The sequence below is a fragment of the Octodon degus genome, unplaced genomic scaffold (genome assembly GCF_000260255.1).
Source record: "Octodon degus isolate 3935 unplaced genomic scaffold, OctDeg1.0 scaffold00216, whole genome shotgun sequence".
Lineage (NCBI taxonomy): Eukaryota > Metazoa > Chordata > Mammalia > Rodentia > Octodontidae > Octodon > Octodon degus.
Window position 1 is genome coordinate 2,650,957 of NW_004524792.1, and position 5,442 is coordinate 2,656,398.

The window sequence follows — 5,442 nt, forward strand, 5'->3', positions numbered from 1 at the left end:
GGCAGTAGCACATTTACAGTGCCTGGGCTCTTTCTCCATCACCACCACCTAACAGTGTTATTCACTGTATCCTTAACTTTTGCATCTAACCTACTGACTCCTACTAGACTAGGGCCTGCTTCTTAAAAACAGACTGATTTCTCTTGCCCACTCTTTTGTCTGGGGACTAACTGGGTTTATTTCTGCCATATGTTCCCATTGTTTTTTTATTAAGTGATACTTTCTTCTTTCCTCTGTAGTTTCTCTCCAGAGTTGAATGGCTCTTCTGTGGGTCTGGGTACACATTTACTGATTTACTGCTCCTTTGCTAATGGTGCAAGGCCCCTGCTGCCCCGGTCAGTGGGGAGCTGCCTGATTGCCGTGGGAGGTCATCCAATGACTTTGGACTTTCCCCAACTTGAAGCTGGTATATAACCCCAGGGCAAGGAGAAGCAGACAATTAAAGTTAAATATATTGTTTTTCATAATTGTAAATGAGAGCAAAACTGAAAATGGGGGGTCCTATCTCTTCAATAATAATGATTATAAGACATATATAATTTCTTCTGAGGTCATTTCTTTCCCTTGAGCTTTTCTGAGCTAAACAAGAGACAGAGGATCATTGTCAGTCTCCTGAGCCTATTTTCCTGGTTGGTCCTTGAAAATATCATTTCACCCGTACCCGCACTGCCACGCAGCCCTAGGCTTTGCCTGAGCCTTCTTGACGGCAAAGCTTCACTCTGCATGAATGCCACTGCCTGCATTTCTCCTCAGCCTCAACTCCTTGAAAGAAGGAGGCCCAGTACCGCCCAGCTGTACAGACGGGGCTGCCACAAATTCACGAGCTTCTCCCGCTGAGCTCCAGTACTGAGGGTGCTCAGCTTTGCCTGCGACTTTGCTCAGCACCCTTTTGGTAGAAACTCTGAATACTCACAACTCTCCAGAAGGGCCCTACCTTAGTGATCACTTATGTCTCCCTCATGGCACACGCTTCCACTTCCGCATCAAAACTCTCAGACTGTGTGATGCAAATTTAAACTTGTTTCCACAGACAAAAGTTTCCACCTACTCACTTTCTTGTCTAGAGTCTCACAGAGGGTAGGGAAGATGGTGGGATCTGCTTATCTGTTTCTTATTCTGTTCTAGACAGACGCAAATGCTTGAGAGTTCCAGGTACCTTGTCCTCTTGTCTTCTTTTGGAGTGTGATCCATTGTGAGTTTTCAGCTGTCTCCTTAAAGGTCCATGTATGAAATGCTGGATCCCTCCCCGCAGTACTGTATGGACGGTGGAAACTCTAAGAGGCATGGCCTATTGGAAGCTCTTCCAGTCCTCAAAGGTGTGCAACCAAGGGATTATGGGAAATCTGTCTTTTTACTGTTGCATTTCCCAGGTGTGAGGTAGGTGGCTTTGGTCTGTCTGTCATACACTCCCATCAATCAGAATGTGCTGTCACAGGCCCAGAGCAATGGGCCCAACTACTCATGGGCTGAAACTTTTAAAACTGTTAGCCTGAATAAACCTTTTTTCTTTATAAGTTGATTACCTCTGGTAGTTTTTATTATATCAGACAGCTGACTGATGCATCTTTTTCATTTTCCTATACAACCTCATCCTCATCCTCCCCATATGTTGTTTCTATCAGTAAAACTTTGTTCTCTGTCTCGCAGGGAAGAAAAGAATATTCTGGCCAGAGACTATATTCTCTTCTTTTTTCCCTTCACACTTCTCTCTTGCTCTCTTTTCTTTCACCACAAAATATCTCAAGTAGTGTTACCATCTTCTGTATCTACAGCATTGTATCACATCCTTCTTCCCCTCCTGCTTGCCAGATCAGTTTCCCTGTCCCTGGCATTGCTTAGTAGATGTGTCTGTGGCATTTAACATAAAAGACCTATTTCTCCCTATTTCACTACCTGCTCTCCCTCTCTCTTTTTAAATGTTTTTGGTACAAAGTCTCCCTACACAGCTCATACTCGTAGTGATCCTCCTGTTTCCAGCCACCCCAGTGCTGAGTTTACAGGTGTGTGCCATCATGCCCAGACCCAGTGGCCAGCTCAGTGCACCTGGGGCAGGGCTGGCACAGCATGTGATGTCAAGGATGGAATCCTCATTCCTGTGCTTGCCTAAGCAGGCGCTTAGTCTGCTGAGCTATCTCACCAGCCCAGCATCTGCTCTCTTAGCTTCTAATATATCACTCTTATTTTTCTTTTTTTTCTTTATCTCTCTCCAGTAGGCTGATTTTCCTCTTTTCTCTCTTCACTTGCTTTTCCATTCGCTTCCCTTCTCACGATTCCATAATCGTCCTTAGGGTGGCAACATCTGTATCTGCATTTCTGGCTGAAAGCTGCTATCTCTTTTCAAGCCTTAGTGTAGCCTTGCTGAAACAAGGCCCACCCCAAAAAAAAATTGGTTTAAGATTCAGAATTGTTCCTCTTCGTGGAACTCTTTAGTAGAAGCCAAAAAGATTTATATGATCTGAAGAAACAGAGTATAGCTGCGATGGTACAGTAAGTTTCATTTTTATATGTATAATGAGCTACTGAGCCTCTCCACCTGGCTATCCACAGGTTCCTCAAATTCCCCTTTTACAAACAGTATACACAGCTTTGTCTTTCTTATAATTGCCTCACATGTGTCTCTATCAGTGGATGGGATCATCTCTGGCCACCTAGTGTAGACACCCTGGGAGTATCCTCATTTCTATCTTTTCCTTCACCAAATCATGCCACATTTGCTTCCTAAAGTTCTCATATATGCCCTTTGACTTTAACTAAAATCTAGTGCCATGTATTTACATTGGTTGGGACCTCATGACCTCTCATCTGGGCTATGGTAATACCACCATTAGGACCTTCTTGGCTTCCTCAAACTAATCCACAACATCAGCCCTTGAAAAACCCATCAAAATTATAAATCTGGCCTTGTTGTTTGCATGCTTTGAGCTCTTAAAACTTCCCTAGGCTTGTAGGGTAAAAACTGATAATAAAGCTTTTCACCGTCTCTTTCACCCTTGGCCTCACTGCTTGCCATGTCTTGCTGTTGCAGTTCAAATGTTGACTGACCCCCAGCCGTCCCTATGCTGAGGGCTTTGTAGCCAGGGTGGTGTCATTTGGAAGCTTTGTGGATGTGGAGCAGGTGTAGCTAAAGGAAAGGACCTAAAGTGATTGAGCTTATGTTTGAAGAGGACTTTTAGGCCCTCTCTGTTGCCTACTAGTGAACAAGTTTGCTCTACCTTGCGGCGCTCTCATCAAGCATTAACTCACAATAGGCCCAAAGCAAAGGCAACTTCCCAAACTGCAAGCCAAAAGAAATAGTTTCTATTTATGAGTCATTCGTCTCAAGTATTTGCTACAGTGACAGAACGCTGCGACATGCTTGGCTTCCGCATTTCCAGTGTCACTGAATCACCGGGGTTGGTGATCATCGTCATTCACTGTTGTTATTCAGTGAGTGTGTATTATACATCAGGTATGAGGATACTCTCTTCACGCTCATTATGTCATGCAATCCTCCCAATAGCACTATCTGGCAGGTACCTTCATTACTTTCACTCATACGCAAGGAAACCAGGTCACCAAGAAGATAAGTAACCTGTGGATACTTGTGCCGTGAATAAGGCGCGGTGTGTTGATCTGCCCTTCAGCTTTACATGCCATATTCTCCTCTTGTGACGTCACTTTTGAACACTTGCCTTGGCTTTGGCCTTTCCATCTCTATGTTGCTGCTTGCGCAGTCTTGCCTCTCTTCTCCACCTTTTCAATTCCTACCAATGTTTCAAAAGCAACTCAGACAGCACTTTTGATCTACAGCCTTGTGTCTCCTTCCCCTACAACCAAGAGTGACCCCCAATGACTGCTGTCTACATAAGCCATGTACAAAGTCATTGAGTACTAAAACACACTTCCCGGTGCTGTGAAGCACCCTCCTTCATTACCTGGACTGCTGTCCAAATCAACTGGTGATTTTGGTTATTCAGGGCTTCATGTACTTGTTCTTTCCTTTCCAGGGAGTGCATGAGCATTTTGAACTGTTTACACTTTTCTCCCACCATCCTCAATTAATAGGGGGTTGGTGTTTCTTCTTTTTAAGCTCTGACTCTTACTAATCTTCCCATCCTAATACTTCTTATCCTGGGCTTAAAGAAAGGACTTCTTTCAATTTCTCTCCAACCTTTAGCGCATTCTGTCATCAAAGCCCTGATCCTTTTTCCCTGATCTCTGACTGATCTGCCTTCCTGCCTACAGTGCCCCACCCCCAGCCCTAACCTAGCCAGCTCTAACCACCCAGTGTGAACAGAGCATCAGGCCCTGTGTGGTCACTGGCAAGCACATCTGAAATACTCATGGGACTTATTGTCTTAGTTCATCTTCAATATCTGAACCCACATAATTTGTAAAAAAAATTTTAAAAAATAGAAGTTAATTTGACCCATGGATCTGGAGACTGGCATCAGCCACTGGCCTTCTTGCTCCATCAGACCATGGCAGAGTGCATCGCATGGAAAGCCTGTGCGTGCAGATTAGCTCAGGTCTCTAACTCTCTTCCTTGAAAGCCACAATGGGGGTTTCACCCTTATAACCTTTTCTAACTTTAAGCACTTCCTCAAGGTCCTACCTCCAAATGCCACTGATACCTGAAGTGGAGATTAAATTGAGCACACATTCACCCCATGGCCCTTGTGTACTTTGAGGAGCTCAACGGGGGAAAATGGAGCACAGTTTGCCTATGACTCTAAGAAAATCAGGAAAATTCTCAAAATGATGTTAGACATCAGTGTGAGCTACCATCACTAAAATCTTACTGCAGTCTTCACCTGGGATCAAATCAAATTACATGGAACACCGAATGTGCCCTTCCAAGCTGTGGTTAGACCAGCTTCTTTGCAGTTTGGCTTTCCATTCCACATGCTGTTCTGTCTCACAAGTCATACAAGGCAATGTGAGATAGTTGCCAAGGACCATCACAGGGATGGACCCCTGACACGGAAGAACTGGGGGACTTGGAACCAGAGCACTGGATAAGAAATGCTACACTTTGAATGGGAGTCCTGCTTGATAGGTACCTGAACAGACAAACAGAAGTGGTCATTTCTGGCCAGAAGTTTATATTATGTCTTGCCCATGACTATTAGACCTTGAACATGGAACAAGAGTATAAACATCTAGGACCTTCACCTTTATAGGTTATCACTTTCTACAGTGTTAACCTACTGTCAAAGGACTTGGAGCCAGACACAGGGGGATGGCAAGTTCAAGACCAGCCTGGGCAAATTAGTAAGACCTTGTCTCAAAATAAAATCTTTAAAAGGGCTGTGACAAAGGTCCTGGATTCAATCCCCAGTAAGGCTTAATTAATTAATTAATTAATGGATCTGAGAAGCTGTGTAGCAAAATGCTTACTCTGCTGAGGGCTCACTGGGGGCCTCATGCTGTTTGCTCCAAGGGTTTCCAGTATTAACTCAC

The 5,442-nt window shown here is 44.3% G+C and overlaps 1 non-coding gene across 1 annotated transcript; it reads right to left on the reverse strand.

Annotated features, from left to right (window-relative positions):
- Nucleotides 1-2,351: 2,351 nt before the first annotated feature.
- Nucleotides 2,352-2,472, reverse strand: LOC111813724. The gene has a single exon (XR_002818897.1). It is a non-coding gene; the product is annotated as a U5 spliceosomal RNA (small nuclear RNA).
- Nucleotides 2,473-5,442: the final 2,970 nt, after the last annotated feature.